The sequence below is a fragment of the Lethenteron reissneri genome, chromosome 53 (genome assembly GCF_015708825.2).
Source record: "Lethenteron reissneri isolate LAM-NWPU_2019-01 chromosome 53, ASM1570882v1, whole genome shotgun sequence".
Classification (NCBI taxonomy): domain Eukaryota; kingdom Metazoa; phylum Chordata; class Hyperoartia; order Petromyzontiformes; family Petromyzontidae; genus Lethenteron; species Lethenteron reissneri.
In genome coordinates this window covers 1434922-1452295 of record NC_083831.1, presented here as the reverse complement: position 1 = coordinate 1452295, position 17374 = coordinate 1434922, and the positions used below count along the sequence as shown (strand labels likewise).

Genomic DNA, 17374 nt, shown 5'->3' with positions numbered 1-17374 from the left:
TAATGGAGGAAGTAATGGAGGAAGTAATGGAGGAAGTAAGAAAGTAATGGAGGAAGTAAGAAAGTAAGGAAGTAATGGAGGAAGTAATGGAGGAAGTAAGAAAGTAATGGAGGAAGTAATGGAGGAAGTAATGGAGGAAGTAATGGAGGAAGTAAGAAAGTAATGGAGGAAGTAAGAGAAGTAATGGAGGAAGTAAGAAAGTAAGGAAGTAATGGAGGAAGTAATGGAGGAAGTAATGGAGGAAGTAAGAAAGTAAGGAAGTAATGGAGGATGTAATGGAGGAAGTAATGGAGGAAGTAAGAAAGTAAGGAAGTAATGGAGGAAGTAATGGAGGAAGTAATGGAGAAAGTAAGGAAGTAAGGAAGTAATGGAGGAAGTAATGGAGGAAGTAATGGAGAAAGTAAGGAAGTAATGGAGGAAGTAATGGAGGAAGTAAGAGGAATTTAACTGGGGACGTGGCACGAGAGGAGTTATTGACGCGTGGGAGAGGGTAGGGCGCGAGTCCCGACCGCGACGTGGTGATGCCTCGCTCGGTTTCCATAACGGAGGAGGAAGTGAGACATTGGGGGGGGAGGGTGGAGGTGGGAGGGGTGGTGGGGAGGGGGTGCAAAGTGCTGGGGGGGTATCAGAGTCATGGTAGGTTTTGGTAGCAGAGGAAGACTGAATTTGAGATGGAAGCTTTAAATGGATAGGGGTGGGCGAGGGGGGGGGGGCATGACAGTGGTAGGGGGCTGTTGGAAGGAGGGGGTCTGGGGGGAGAGGAAGGGAGGGGGGGCCCCGTCCACAGATAGAAGTGGCGGAAAAGGACTGACCCCCCGGCACCCCAAAAGCCACGTGGGAATCACTGCGACCACGAGACGACTATGGGGAGGGAGGGATGCGACGAGGAAGATTACGGGGGAGGTGGTAGATTTGGGGGGTGCCAGGGAAGGTAGGTTACCTGCAGGCAGGTGGAAGAGTAACGTCACCCCACGCCCCTGTTATCAATATGATAACATCCACAACACACACACAGTGAGAGCCGCCCCACCCCCCACCACCGCCCCCCGCCCCCCCACTACCAGCACCGAACCAGAACTCGGCTTCTCCACAGGCATCCGGCAATCGGCTGGATCCAATCTGATAGCTGCCCCCCCCTCCATCAATCATCACCACCGCCACCACCCACAGCCATTGACACTGCTGAGACCATACTTCACCGCGCTGGTCAACACGGGCGTTTGGATGAAGGCGGGCAGCGTCGGTGACATAGGCGCGCAGCGGTGCAGTACAACGGCGGCGAGTGTCGCTTGTCTGCACGTCCCTGCGCTGTATGGGCTAGGCCCGCAGCCCGCTGAGCCTGGCCACCAAGGTCTGGCGAGACCGGGGCGCGTCGCGGGACGCGAGGGGTTGGTGGCTCACACACGGATGGTGTTTGTGAAACTCCCTTCTTGACCCGTGGGTGGGGGTCAAGGAGGAGCCGTCCCCCCTGGAGAAGGCGGTAGGGCAGAGAGTGTGGGCTAATCTCCATCCGTTCCATCCATCTGTACACGGCGGAGCGATAGAGCGTTGCACCATCGCACGTGGCGGGGGGTTTCCCTCCGGGGTTGCTGCGGTTTCTCTCCTCCCCACGTGAATAACAAACGCGACCTCGTCATTCGTTGAGGTCTGAACGCATCATTACAAATAAAATAATAAAACACCAATGTAGTGGTGGCAGGACCCTCTTGAATAAGAGTCTTTACGGCTCGCCGTTGCCTCTACCTGGATACATAACTAAGTAATTACGTAATATAGTTGTTATAATCGAACTCGACCACCAGTGGCTGTTGGGTGAAAATCACCCCCCTCCCCCCAACACCCCCCATCACCACCAGCCTCGTAATCGATTCCGCGGTCGTGATCCGATTCGCCGTCTCGTTCAGCGTCGCCGGTCCCGCCGTGCCCAATCCCGTGTCGCGTCTCATTTGCATCTCATTTGCATACGAATCGATTCACTCGGAAAGGTTTGCAGGGGAATCGGATCGCAAGAAGAGGAAGAGCCGTTGTAGATAATGGGAGGGTGGGGGTGGGAACAGGGGGGGGGGGGCGAGTAGGGAACGGAGGGAGGGGGGTTAGGGAGAGGAGGCATTGGGGAGGAGGGAGCAAGGAGGCAACATTGGACGAATTCCAGAAATCCACTGCCCCCAGCGGAAGCGACGTCAATTGCAGGTGACGTCACGGCTCCTGCAATGTGGCCAACGCAGGGGGGTGGGGTCTGCGTTAACCACGTGCGCGCGTGGTTAAGGACAGAACAAAGCAACCACAAGGACTTCCCGAATGGCCGGTATGCAATGGCGGAGCCAGGATTTTCAGGTCGGGGGGGGGGGGGCAACCCCTCCAGCAAAGAAAAATGATAGAGGAGTTGTTAGTAAGTAAGGACTTGTCCCTTGCTTTTTATTCGACGCGTGTGCGGCGATGGCGCAGCCATCGATCGAGGGTCAAATTCGAACCGCGTTGTGTGATCGGCATCGCGCTCGCTGAAGGTGAATGCCTTCAGGAAAGTCGTGTCCTGTATGCGCAACTGCGCACAATTATAACTGCTTTGCCGTTACTTATTGCCTATTGTGGACTCAGACTATTGTCCTATCATCGAGTCCCTAGCACATAATAATATGCTACACAGTGGCAGTCTGGGTCGCAAAATGCCGCTTTATTACTAATAAACCCCAATGATCCGATCGAAATCCCTAATTTCGATCGGATCATTGGGGGGGGGGGGGGTCACGTGACACCCCACCCCCCGCTGGCTCCGCCAGTGCCGACCTGCTCCGTCGGGAACTCGTCGTTTTAATTAAACCCTGCGCTTGGTGTTGGCGGTGGCCATGTTGGTGATCCGATAGGTCACGTGGTGAGCCCTCGCCCCCCCCCCCACACCACTTCCTCGCACCCCCCTCACCCCCCATTTGTCCCAGGGAGGAAGTGAACGAGCGACTACCAGGAAGCCCCTCCCTCCTCCCACGTGCTATGCTCACGGAAGCCTCTCCCCGACTACCAGAGTCACGTGGTGTACAGCGTCACACACTCTGTCGTCACGATCCGCCAGGTGTACTGTGTCCGTTACCCCCCCCCCCGCCCCCCCCCAGGTGACCTGCCCGAGCCGATGTCCCAGTGGCGCCGCGAATCGCGTTTGTGCATCGTTTTCTTTTTCAATTCGTCACTCCGCGCGTTCGGTGCAGTGGTCGTCGTTGTAGCAACATCTGTATTTGTTGTTTTTTCTCTCCAGTCGTTTTGGTGGGCTGGTTCACTCGACCGGCTCGTGCTTCATGATGGACGACGCTCGTCCCGGCCCCTTAAGAGTCCTCACTTTTTCCCTGTGGGTGCCTCTGTGTGTGTGTGTGCCTGTGGCTGCTTGTGGGTTTGTGTGTGGGTGCCTGTGTGTGGATGACTGTGGGTGCTTGTGGGTTTGTGTGTGGGTGCCTCTGTGTGTGTGTGCCTGTGGCTGCTTGTGGATTTGTGTGTGGGTGCCTGTGTTTGCGTGCCTGTGGCTGCTTGTGGGTTTGTGTGTGGGTGCCTGTGTGTGGATGACTGTGGGTGCCTGTGGATTTGTGTGTGGGTGCCTGTGTATGGATGCCTGTTTGTAGGTACCTATGGATTTGAATGTGGTTGCCTGTAGGTTTGTGTGTCTGTGCCTGTGGTTGCTTGTGGGTTTGTGTGTGGGTGCCTGCGTGTGGATGACTGTGGGTGCCTGTGGGTTTGTGTGTGGGTGCCTGTGGGTTTGTGGAAGGCATCCGGTCACCCGGTTGAAGCCCACACACAACACAAAGCGTAATCAATAGTCAACACAAATATGCTGCAATAACCTATTTGTTGCACTGTCTTCTACAGGCATTATCACGTAACCCTGCAGAGTAATTCAAGTTATACATCATTATTATTGTAAAGATTGTATTCTTGTAAAGATGATCATCCATTCCTCTCTAATAAGACCAAGAATGGATCTGTCCGGTGACCTCTTGCCAGCAGAGAGCCTTCGGGCACTTGACGTGGCCTCAAGGTGCACCTAGCCTGGCACACGCGCTGTGGTCACGTCACCACCACTTAGTGGCAAACGGCGGCGGAGTTACGCGCATGTGTGTGGGATGATGTGTCCGTGGGGAGCGGTAGTGTAGCAGTTAGCGCGCTAGCGCTACAAACCTGGCGGCCGAGTTTGATTCCAGCTCACGGCCAACACCAGTGACGATTATCTTCACTAGTCCTGGGCCTCCCCTAGATTGACTCAGCCTCAAATGAGTACCTGGTGTGTAAACATCGTCACTAGGGAGACAAAGGCGGCCGGGCGTGGTGTTGGCCACCCACCCCCTCGTGGTCCGTGCCAGCCTTCATAGGTGCTCGCGAAAAGCACTTGTCCCAACAGTCTGTTCAGGGTATACGGAGGATCTTTGTCTTTGATGACGCGTAACTCCGTTTACAAGAAGGGGGACCGCACCTGCTGGGGCATCTCCCTCCGCAGTGTGAGGCCGGGAAATGTTCTGGCAAGGATTATTCAACATCGCCGCCCTTGCCAGGCAGCGCGCTGAGGAGAGGCTTGCGGAGCCCCGCTGTGGTTTCAAGACGGTGATGCCGCATTCTCTGTTCCGCTGCTACAACAGATTTGTCAACAAGACGGACGTCTCTTCTGTATTGACCTGACCAAGGCCTTATGATACCATCATCGGGCCAGGGCTCTGGGTTATTCTTTGTGCTTTCGGCATCCCTCACTCTCACAGTCATTACGGACCTTCATGATGGTGGTGGGCAGGCCCAGGTCAAGCTGCGTGGCCGGGAGTCAGAGACATTTCCTGTTCACCTTGGGGTTGCGACAGGGGATGTCCTCTAGCTCCTACATTATTGAACGTCTTCTTTGACCACGTAGTGGGAGAAGCTTCCCATGGCTGTAGCAGAGGAATTTCCATCTGGAGCAGCAGATACAAGGGGAGGCTGATCGATGCCCGGGTGCGGTTAAGGAATGACTGCCCTGCTCGTCACTCATAGAACATTATGTATGCTGATGAGCTGACAAATCCTGCTCATTCTGAGGATTTATAGCATCTTCTGAACCTGGAGCGTGTTACTAAGAGATTGTTCGCGTGTGTATGTTTGCGTGCGATTATTTGTATGGGCATCCGAGAACGTGTGAACATCTATTTGCGTGTGTGTATACATGTGTAAGTCTGCACGTGCACATATGCCTGTGTGTGAACGTATCTTATGGACTTCGTGTGTATGCACACCTGTATGTCCGTACGTTTATATGTACGTTTATAACATGTATTTCTCCAGCCTCTGTGCACACCATGTGTATGCATACACTGTGTGTGTGAATGCATGTCTGTACACTGTGCCTTGCCAACACAGTGGGGAGCACAGATGATTGCATCATCCCAGTCAGTCAACCCATGGCACCTGGGTCTGTCCCGTGACTTCATCCCACCAGCATCAGCGACAACCTTCCGCACTTCTCGTGACGGCCTCTGGGGCGCACCTAGCCTGGCACAAGCACTGTGGCGACATCACCGCCACTTAGTGGCGAACGGCGGTTGTTGTGAATGATATAGATGCACCTGTGCATGACGAGCGCGTGAGTGCGCACTGCCTCTAACTATTCTAGAGCTGCCCACGCACGAATTTAAATTCACCAGAGATTCAGCCTCAACAACCTCCTCCACCTCCCCAACCTCGGCCCACCAAGAAATCCCCGTCCGCCTCTCGTCACGTCAACCTCGCCATACCCATGTCGCCCACCGCCCCTTCATCCATGAACATCGCTCTGCTGACCGTGCCTCCAACTCCTCCGTGTCCTCCGCTGCCACCTCCTCCTCCGTTGCGCCCGTCGTTCTTATACAGGATGGTCCCGTTTGTGGGGAAGATCGTCCGGATGGCCACCGCCTCCTTGTGCAGGCCGCACCGCTCTCCATGCCGGCAGCAGCAGACCCCGACCCCGGACACGATGTGGGGCCTCCCGCCACCCACGATGCCGGTGGCGCCGGTCGCTGCCGATGTCAGCGGGACGATTTGGAAGTTGGCACGAGGGCCGATCTCCAGGATGGAGTTGTCCTTCTTGGTGCCGCTCTCCACGTAGTCATCGGCTTGCTTGCGCGGGCGCCCATAGCCTCGCGTGGAGCCAATGCCACCGCCACCGCCACCACCGACACCGCTGCAGCCACCAGCGAATGAACCGGCTCCGAGCCCGAGTCCAGTCCTCGCCTCCCTAGCCTACCGACCGCCGTTCCCCCAACCGTTGCCCCAATTCTGCTTCCTTCTCCTCCTCCGGCACCACTTCCTCCTCCCTTCCTCCGCTTCCCGTGCGGCCTCCCGGTCCGATGCACGAAGCAGCAGGCACTGGCGAGCAGCGCCACGAGGAGCACAGAGGCGGCCGCGCCACCGACGATGGCGGCGAGGGGCAGCGTCCAGCCCTGCGAGGGCTCGCCGCCACCTTCCAGGCCCGGTCGCGGGCCCGCGGGCCCTTCCCCCTTCTTCTCCTCATCCTCATCCCCCTCTGCCTCCTCCCCCTCCTCCTCCTTGCCTCCTGGTCCTCCCTCGCCACCATCGCCAGCCGTTGGGGAACTCGGCGATCCTGGCGGTGACGGGAGCCATGCCCACCGTGGCATTCACATCCGCGCATGTCCTGCGGGACGGCGGCAGCGGCGCCCGCGCCCGGTGTGGCCGCCGTAGCGGCGCCAGGCACAGCGTGTAGAGGGCGGCCCTCTCCAGGCCCGTGACCACGTAGCGCGAGCGGTCGGCCGCCACCAGGGCCTCGCGCACCGGCGCCGACGCCGCCGGCCTCCCGGGGCTGCCGTCGCCCTCCCGGTGGCCACGCGGCGACGGTGGTGGTGGCCTACGCTGCGGCGGCGATTTGGACCACGTGAGCTGGTAGGCCGTCACGTCCGGAGGGCCGTGCCAGCCCACCACCACGCTGCCCTCGCCCGCGGGGTGGACGGTCATGGTGAAGTTCCCACCGCCAACACCGCCGCCGTTGTTGTTGAACGCGGCACCTCTTCTTCCGCCGCTTCCACCGACTTTACCGCTCGCTCCACCTCTCCCGCCACCAGTACTGGCACCGGCACCGGGACTACCAGCACCGCCAGTAGCGGTGGCGGACTCGGTGAGGGACTGCGACGGCAGCGGTTTTGCGGTGGCCGGGGCCGATTCGGCACCATCATATGGCGAGGGGCGAGATGCCTCCCCGGACAGCCTTGGCCCTGACGGCTGCAGCTGCTGCTGCTTCGTGAGCCGCGACCGATGCCTCCCGGCTCCCCCTCCGGCGCCGTCGCCCCCCGAGCTCGCGGAGCACGAGAGCGACTCGGGCGCCAAGTCCTTGATGGACATCCCGCGCACCTCGTCGGGCCCCTGGCACATGAGGCCGCGGGCGTTGACGGGCCGCGAGTTGAGCCAGCGGCGGACCCACTCGATGGAGCAGTCGCAGCGCCACGGGTTGTTGCGCGCCAGCAGCTGCACAAGCGAGTCGAGGCCCTCGAAGGCACCGGGCTGCAGGTGGCTCAGGTTGTTGCTGGAGAGGTCGAGTCGCCGTAGCTGCCCGAGGCCCGCAAAAGCGCCCAGCGGGGATGCGGCTCAGCTGGTTCTCCTGCAGGTGGAGGCGCTGGAGGCTTGCGCCGGGCAAGCCGGAGGGCGGCGCCGCCAGGGAGTTGCGCGTGAGTGAGAGCTCGGCGAGCGAGCCGAGGCGGCGGAAGGTGTCCGCCGCCAAGGCGCCGTCGCTCAGCAGGTTGCCGTCGAGGACGAGGCGGCGGAGGCTCGCCAGGCCCGCGAACGCCTCGCCGTCGATGTGGCCGATGCGGTTGTCAGTCGAGGCGGAGCTCCTCCAGGCCGGTGGGGAGGCGCTCCGGCACCTGGTGGGGGAGGGGGGGCGGTGGAGAAGTGTTATTCGCTCTGTTAGCGGCTGGTGGTGGTGGTGGGGGGGGGGTTTGTTTGTTGTTGGTTAGTCTGTCACGCGCTAGACCCGCGTTATAGTGAGTAATCCGTCACTGTGCTAGACTCACGTTATAGCGAGTAGTCCATCACATGCTAGACTTTCGTTGTCGCAAGTAGTTCATCACGCGCTAGACTTTCGTTGTCGCAAGTAGTCTGTCATGCGCTAGACCCACGTTGTAGTGAATAGTCCTTTTTACCTAGACTCACGTTGTAGTGAGTAGTCTGTCATGCGCTAGACTCACATTGTAGCGAGTAGTCCATCACACGCTAGACTCACATTGTAGCGAGTAGTCCATCACACGCTAGACTCGCGTTGTAGCGAGTAGTCCGCCATGCGTTACACTTGTCGCGTTACAGCGGGCATGGTGTGCATTAAGCAAAAACTTTGCATGAAAGAAAAACCACGATAAAGCGAAACCAGGGAGTTACTGTATAGCACCGCATCGCGTGCAATAATTAACTTTCACGTGACCGTGATTTATCAGACAGAACATGCTCATTACGTCAAACTTGGGCGTTGATTGGGTCATGAAGATACGAGGGGTGGTGTAGGGAGATAAACGGAGGTGAGCATGTATGTGTGTACAGACACAATACCCATACACAATACACACATCAATGCACACAATACACGTAATACACGCACATATACGATGCACACAATACACAAGACACACACAACACACACACACGATGCACATAATACACAAAATGCACACACCACACAATGCACACACAATAGAGACTATACACACCTCCAATTATCACGGTTGGCTACGTATGGTGCAAAAGAAGATAAACATACGTAAGAGAAAACACAGTACACACACATGATGCACACAGTATACATACAATACACAAAATATATACATACACTTTACACAAGACACAATATGCACACAGTACACACACTACACACAATACACACATAAATACACACACAATACGCACGCACCGATTGACACGCTTGGCTATGTGCAGTGCGAAAGAAGTTCAACATATAGTACATGCACAATACACAAAACACACACGATACACACACAATACACACGCCAAACACACACAATACACACATATATACCGAACACAATACACACTAAGCGCAAGCACAATACACACACCACAAACACACAACACACGGAGAGCGACTCATCACCCTTCATCACGTTAACAGGGCGCTCATTTGTAACCGAGACGGGGTTATCTCGCTCGCGTGCTCTGTGGGCCCGACGAACTCGATCAACATCGTCCGAGATCGTGGCCTCGTCCGTGATGTTTACCCACGGAACTTTGCATCAAACGTGATTACCTGCATCGAGCAGCACTTTCAGATGCGCTTCTGCGGCCGACTGGAAGCCACTGAAGCTACGCACTTTAAATTCATTATCTCGATTGACAAACTCGTTCCTTTAGAACATCTCTTTGTATTTAGTTTGTTGTGCTTGCCGTCCGCACCTCAGGTTAGCACGGTTGGCTATGTTTCAAGTTTCATTAATTAGGTATAGCCCTGTGAGCCATTCGGCTCTTGAAAGAAGTTCAACATCCATGCATAAAAATGAGACAGATCAATTAAACAACTTCTCGTGAGAATTTATTCCCTCTCTTCCCTCAGGCAGATAGATTCGAGAGCCTCGACCCTAAACACAACCCTTGACCCTAAACACAACCCTCGAACGTAAACACAACCCTCGACCCTACACACGGCCCTCCAGCCTACACACGGCCCTGGACCCTACACATGGCCCTCGAGCCTGAACACAACCCTCAACCCTACTGTAATAAAAGACTCTGTCAGGCGATGCTGGTCTCCGTTTGTCTTTTATTCAGGTTCTTCTCCGCACCCCCACTGGCCTCCTCTCGGACCAGTGTCGTCTCACGCGCGCCCCGCGCACGCTCCCTCTCGCGTGCCACGCACGCTCTCTCTCTCGCATGCTACGCACGCTCTCTCTCGCGTGCCCCGCACGCTCCTCCGTTAACTCCTCTACTCCCGCACTCCGCACACCGCTGGCCGACGGCGTGCTGAGGTCCTTCGGCCACGTGGCCGATGGCGCGGATCTTTCCTCACCACCCAACGTGGCTCAAACTCTTTACTTCCCCGACTGACTCCGATCTCTTCCGGGCTCCCACTTATATCCATTCCCCCCACGTGACCCTGACTCCCGCCTCCCGGATCGTCAGATCCGGCCTTCCCATACTACCCCGCTGGCTCCGCCCCCATTCACCTCGTCTCCCATTGGAGCCGAGGTGAACGGTGGCCCCGCCCACACGCCCCGCAGACCAGGCTCCGCCCCCCAATGCCCCGGGCCGCGTGATTGGACCAACCAGAGGCCAACAACAACCCCATTTACGCTCGCATTACACTACAAAAGTCCCTCGACCCTAAACACGACCATCGACCCTGAACACGGCCCTCAACAATGAACATTGCCCACAACCCAGAACACGGCCCACGACCCTGAACATGGCCTTCGACCCTAAACACAGCCCTTAACAGAGGTCGCAATCGGGTACCCGATACCCGTACCCTACCCAATACCCGGCTACCCGTACCCGGCTGGGTACGAGTACGGGTACCCGTTTGCGACCCTGGTGCGGCCGGGTACGGGTACGGGTAAGGAATCAAAACCCGTTTGCGACCTCTGACCCTTAACTCTAAACACGGCCCTCGACCCTAAACACAACCCTCGACCCTAAACACAACCCTCGATTCTAAAAACGGCCCTCGACCCTGAAGGCAATACTTTATTCTAAACACTGCTCTCGACCCTAAACACTGGCCTTGAAACTAAACACGGCCCTAAACTCTGAACACTGCCCTCGACCATAAGCATGGCCCTCAACCCTAAACACAACCCTTGACCCTAAACACAACCCTTGACCCGAAACACAGTCATAGACGCTGACCACAGCCCTCGACCATAGACACACCCCTTGGCCTAAATAATGGCCCTCGACCCTGAACATGGCCCTCGATTCTAAACACAACCCGTGACCTTAAACACAAACCTTGATCCTAAACACAATCCTCAATCTTAAACACGACCCTCTACCCTAAACAAGGCCCTCGACGCTGAACACGGCCCCATACCCTATACACGGCTCACTACCCTAAACCCGGCCCTCGACCCTATACACAACCATTGACCCTCAACGTGGCCCTCGACCCTAAACACGCCCCTCGAGGCTGAACACGGCCCTCCATCCTAAACACAACCCTTGACCCTAAACCCAACCCTTGACCATGACCACAGCCCTCGAATCTGAACACTCCTCTCGACCATGAACACTGTCCACGACCCTGAACATGGCCCACAATCCTGAACACAGCCATCGACCCTTAAAACGGTCCTCGACCCTGAACATGGCCCTCGACCCTAAACTCGGCCCTCGACACTACACACGGACTTTGACCCTAAACACGGTCCTGGATGCTACACACGTCCCTCGACCCTATATGCATCCCTTGACCCTACAGACTGCCCTCGAGCCTGAACAAGACCCTCAATCCTACACACGTCCCTCGACCCCATATGCGTCCTTTGACCCTACAAACTGCCCTCGAGCCTGAACAGGACCCTCAACCCTGAACACGCCCCTCGACCATCAACATTACCCACGACACTGAGCATGGCCCTTGGCCATGAAGACGGCCCTTGACTCTAAACACGGCCCTCGACGCTACACATGGGATTTGACACTAATCACGGTCCCTGGACCCTACAAACGGCCCTCAACCCTATACACGGCCCTCGACCCTACACACGGCCGTCGAGGCTGAACACAACCTCAATCCTACACACAGGCCTCGACCCTAAACACGTCCCTCGACTCTAATCACAGAACCCTCGACCCTAAACACAACCCTCGACCCTAACACAACCCTCATCCCAAAACACAACCCTCAACGCTAAACACAACCCTCAACCCTAAACACAACCCTCGACCCAAAACATGGCCCTCGACCCTACCCACGGCCCTCGAGCCTGAACACAACCCTTAATCCTACACATGGCCATCGAAGCTAAACACGACCCTAGACTCTGTACACAGCCCTCGAACATAGACAAGGCATTTGCCTGAAACACGGCCCTCGACCCTAAACATGGCGCTAGACCCTGAACACAACCCTTGACCCTGAACACAACCCATGATCCTATCCACAACCCTCTACCCTAAACAAGGCCCTCTACCCTAAACAAGGCCTTCGACCCGGAACACTGACCTCGACCCAGAACAAAACCCTTGACCCTAGCACAGCCATAGACCCTGAACACAGCCATAGACCCTAGCACAGCCATAGACCCTGAACACAGCCATAGAACCTGAACACAGCCATAGACCCTGAACACAGCCATAGACCCTGAACACAACCATAGACCCTGAACACAGCTCTCAACCCTGAACATGGCCCTCGAACGCTGAACACGGACCTCGACCCTGAACACAGCCAAAGACCCTGAACACAGCCATAGACCCTGAACACAGCCATAGACCCTGAACACAGCCATAGACCCTGAACACAGCCCTCGACCCCACACACGGCCCTTGGCCATGAACATGACCCTCGACCCTAACATGGCCCTTGACTCTAAACAAGGCCTTTGACCCTAAACACGGCCCTCTACCCTAAACAAAAACCTTGACCCTTAATACAACCCTCGACCCTTAGCACAACCTTCTACCCTACACACAGCCCTCGACACTGAACATGACCCTCGCCCTACGCACTGCCCTTGGCCTTAAACACGGACCTCGACCTTGAACACGGCCCTCAACTCTAAACACAACCCTCGACTTTCAACTTGACCCTCGATCCTAAAGATGACATTCGACTCTAAAAACAACTCACGACCCTAAACACGACCCATGACCCTAAACACGCCCCTCGACCCTAAAAACAACCCTCGACCCTAAACGCGACCCTTGACCCTAAAAACGAACCTCAACCCTAAACACAACCCTCGACCCTCCACATGACCCTCGACACTAAAAACAACCCTTGACTCTTAACACAACCCTCGACCCTTCACACTGCCCTCAACCCTGAACACAACGCTTGAACGTAAACACGGCCCTCCCCCCTACACATGGCCCTTGGCCCTAAACACAGCCCTAGACCCTAAACACGGACCTCGATCCTAAACACAAGCCTTGTCCCTTAATACGACTCTCGACCATGAACACGACCCTCGATCATAAAATAGCCCTGGACCCTAAACATGACTCACGACCCTAAACACAGCACTAGAACCTAAACACAACCATCAACCGTACACAAGGCTCGTGACCCTTAATATGGCCCCCGACCCTCAAATTAAGAATTGACCCTGAACACAACCTCGACCCTGAACACAACCTCGACCCTGAACACAACCTCGACCCTGAACACAACCTCGACCCTGAACACAACCTCGACCCTGAACACGACCTCGACCCTGAACACAACCTCGACCCTGAACACGACCTCGACCCTGAACACAACCTCGACCCTAAACATAACCCTGAACCCTGAACACGACGCTTGAACATAAACACAGCTCTTGACCCTACACATGGCCCTCCACCCTACACACAGCCCTCGACGTTGAACATGGCCCTTGAACCTAAACACAACCCTTGACCCTAAATACAGCCCTCGACCATGAACACGACCATCGACCATGAAACAGCTCTGGACCCAAACATGACTCACGACCCTAAACACCACCCTTGACCATAAACACAACCCTCGACATTAAACACAGCCCTCAACTATACACATGACCCCCTACCCTGAACACAGCCCTCAACCCTAAACACAACCCTCGACTCTAAATAGGGCCCACAACCCTTGACTCTAAACACAACCCTCGACCTTAAACACAACCCTCGACCCTGAACACGGCCCTTGTCCCAAAACCCCGACCTCCATGGCTCTCTGCTCGCCATCAGTCGCCTGCCCCCTGACCGGAGCGCTACCCACACAATGCTGCCTGCAGGTTACCCTGCTAGGCATGACCGTGGTGACCCTCATGGTGAGCCTCACAGTGACCCTCACACTGACCTTAACCCTCACGGTGACCCTAACCCTCATGGTGACCCTAACCGTCACGGTGACCCTCATGGTGACCCTAACCCTCGGTGTGTGAACATCGCCTGTCAGGAGACAAAGGCGGTCGGGCGTGGTATTGGCCACCGACCCCTCGTGTGGCATGCCGGCCTGCATAGGTGATGCTTGTTAACAGCACTTGGCCCAACAGTCTGTTGAGGCTATACTGCGCAACTTTGTCTTTGGGGTGTGTGAGTGGATTAGTGAGTGGTTGAGTGGTTGAACAAGTTCGTGGTTGAGCGGGTGGGTGAACGAGTAGCTTAGTGGGTGGTTGAGTGGGTGACTGAGTGGGTAGTTTAGTGGGTGGCTGAGTGGGTGAACGAGTGGGTGAAAGAATGGGTGGTTGAGTGGGTGAACGAGTGGGTGGTTAAGTTTCATTTCAAGTTAAATTTATTCGGTATAGCCCTGTGAGCCATGCGACTCTTGAGTCGAGTGCAACCGCAAGAAACAAAATATGAACAGAGAACATCTTAAAGCGACGACGCGCAACAGAAACATACTAGAAAAACCTGCAGATCTTCCAGAAAAAAACGCCGTATTACAACGCTATGTGAAAAAATCCCAGTGTGATGCAAGTCAAACAATAACAACCATAAGACACTTTAGATTACAGTTTTCAGGTCAACTCCGCACTTCCGCAAGAAACATGGCTTCACCAAATGTTTTCAAAATCACCAAAATAAAGTCATAAAAACAATGTAACAACGGTAGTCATAGGAACTGTGATTCAAATTTAACAATAAACGATATACATGACATGTACGAGTGGAGTAGCTGGCAGCATGACACTCCCAGTGTATGATGTGTGAGTGAGTCAGCATATGATGAGTGAGTGAGTCAGTGTATGATGTGAGTCAGTGTAAGATGATTGAGTGTATCACGACCTCCTCCACACCATCACGACCTCCTCCACTCCATCACGACCTCATCCACGCCATCACGACCTCCTCCACTCCATCACGACCTCCTCCACTCCATCACGACCTCCTCCACTCCATCACGGCCTCCTCCACTACATCACGACCTCCTCCACGCCATCACGACCTCCTCCACTCCATCACGACCTCCTCCACTCCATCACGACCTCCTCCACTCCATCACGACCTCCTCCACGCCATCACGACCTCCTCCACTCCATCACGACCTCCTCCACGCCATCACAGCCTCCTCCACTCCATCACGACCTCCTCCACTCCATCACGACCTCCTCCACTCCATCACGACCTCCTCCACTCCATCACGACCTCCTCCACACCATCACGACCTCCTCCACTCCATCACGACCTCCTCCACTCCATCACGACCTCCTCCACTCCATCACGGCCTCCTCCACTACATCACGACCTCCTCCACACCATCACGACCTCCTCCACTCCATCACGGCCTCCTCCACACCATCACGACCTCCTCCACGCCATCACGACCTCCTCCACTCCATCACGGCCTCCTCCACACCATCACGACCTCCTCCACTCCATCACGACCTCCTCCACTCCATCACGGCCTCCTCCACACCATCACGACCTCCTCCACTCCATCACGACCTCCTCCACTCCATCACGACCTCCTCCACTCCATCACGACCTCCTCCACTCCATCACGGCCTCCTCCACACCATCACGACCTCCTCCACGCCATCACGACCTCCTCCATCCATCACGGCCTCCTCCACACCATCACGACCTCCTCCACTCCATCACGACCTCCTCCACTCCATCACGACCTCCTCCACCATCACGACCTCCTCCATCCATCACAACCTCCTCCACGCCATCACGACCTCCTCCACTCCATAACAACCTCCTTCACACCATCACGACCTCCTCCACTCCATCACGACCTCCTCCACTCCATCACGACCTCCTCCACGCCATCACGACCTCCTCCACTCCATCACGACCTCCTCCACTCCATCACGACCTCCTCCACTCCATCACGACCTCCTCCACGCCATCACGACCTCCTCCACTCCATCACGACCTCCTCCACTCCATCACGACCTCCTCCACACCATCACGACCTCCTCCACTCCATCACGACCTCCTCCACTCCATCACAACCTCCTCCACGCCATCACGACCTCCTCCACTCCATCACGACCTCCTCCACTCCATCACGACCTCCTCCACTCCATCACGACCTCCTCCACTCCATCACGACCTCCTCCACGCCATCACGACCTCCTCCACTCCATCACGACCTCCTCCACGCCATCACGACCTCCTCCACTCCATCACGACCTCCTCCACTCCATCACAACCTCCTCCACTCCATCACAACCTCCTCCACTCCATCACGACCTCCTCCACTCCATCACGACCTCCTCCACACCATCACGACCTCCTCCACTCCATCACAACCTCCTCCACGCCATCACGGGAAAACCCGTCCCGAGTTGACACAGAAAAAAACCGCGTGCAGGTGAAGGACGCGGCGCGAGGTCGAATGCCGCACGCCCGGACCCCCGGCGTGAAGTGGGTGAGTGGGTGTGAGTGGGTGGTTGAGTGGGTGGCTGATTGGGTGACTGAGTGGGTGGTTGCGTGGGTGACTGAGTGGCTGAATGGGTGATTGAGGGAATGGTGGCTGAGTGGGTGATTGAGTGGGTGTAATAATGGGTGGTTTAGTGGGTGAACGAGTGGGTGGTTAAGTGGGTGAAGGAGTGGGTGGTTGAGTGGATGAAAGAGTGGGTGGCTGAGTGGACGAAAGATTGGGGGGTTGAGTGGGTGAACGATTGGGTGGCTGATTGGATGACTGAGTGGGTGGTTGATTTTATGGCTGGGGGGGGGGGGGGGTTGGTGGCACCTGGCTCAGGTGGTTGCGGGAGAGGAAGAGTAGGCGGAGGGAGCGGCACTCGAGGAAGGCGCCTCGCTCCACGCCCACGCTCGAGATGGAGTTGTCGTCCAGGTGGAGGCGCTCCACTCTCTGGAGGTGGGCGAGCGCCTCGCGAGACACCGTCTGGATGTTGTTCTCCTGCAGGTGGAGCTCGCGCACGTTCCGCGGCAGGTTCGAGGGGAAAACCTCCAGCTCGTTGCCGTACAGGTAGACCATGTCTACCTGCAGGGGCGGGGAGGGAGGGGAGGGAGGGGAGGGGGGATGTGAACGGGCAGCAGCCCTCTGCGCGCATCGAGCAATCCGCTCAGACAACCGCCCACTCGCTCGCCCACTCGACCACCCACTCGTTCACCTATTCAACGACTCAATCAACCACTCATTCGTTCACCCACTCTTTCGTCCACTCGTTCACCCACTCGTTCACCCACTCAGCCACTTTGTCAACCATGCTATTCACCTCGCCCCTCCCCCACCCAGCCTCCTCCATCTCCCTCTCACCCCCTCCTCCCCCACCCCCACCGCCACCGC

The 17374-nt window shown here is 56.4% G+C and overlaps 1 pseudogene; it reads right to left on the bottom strand.

The window, feature by feature from the left end:
* Positions 1–6: 6 nt before the first annotated feature.
* Positions 7–17374, bottom strand: part of LOC133356192 (leucine-rich repeat transmembrane protein FLRT1-like) — a 48317-nt pseudogene continuing 30949 nt past the window's right edge.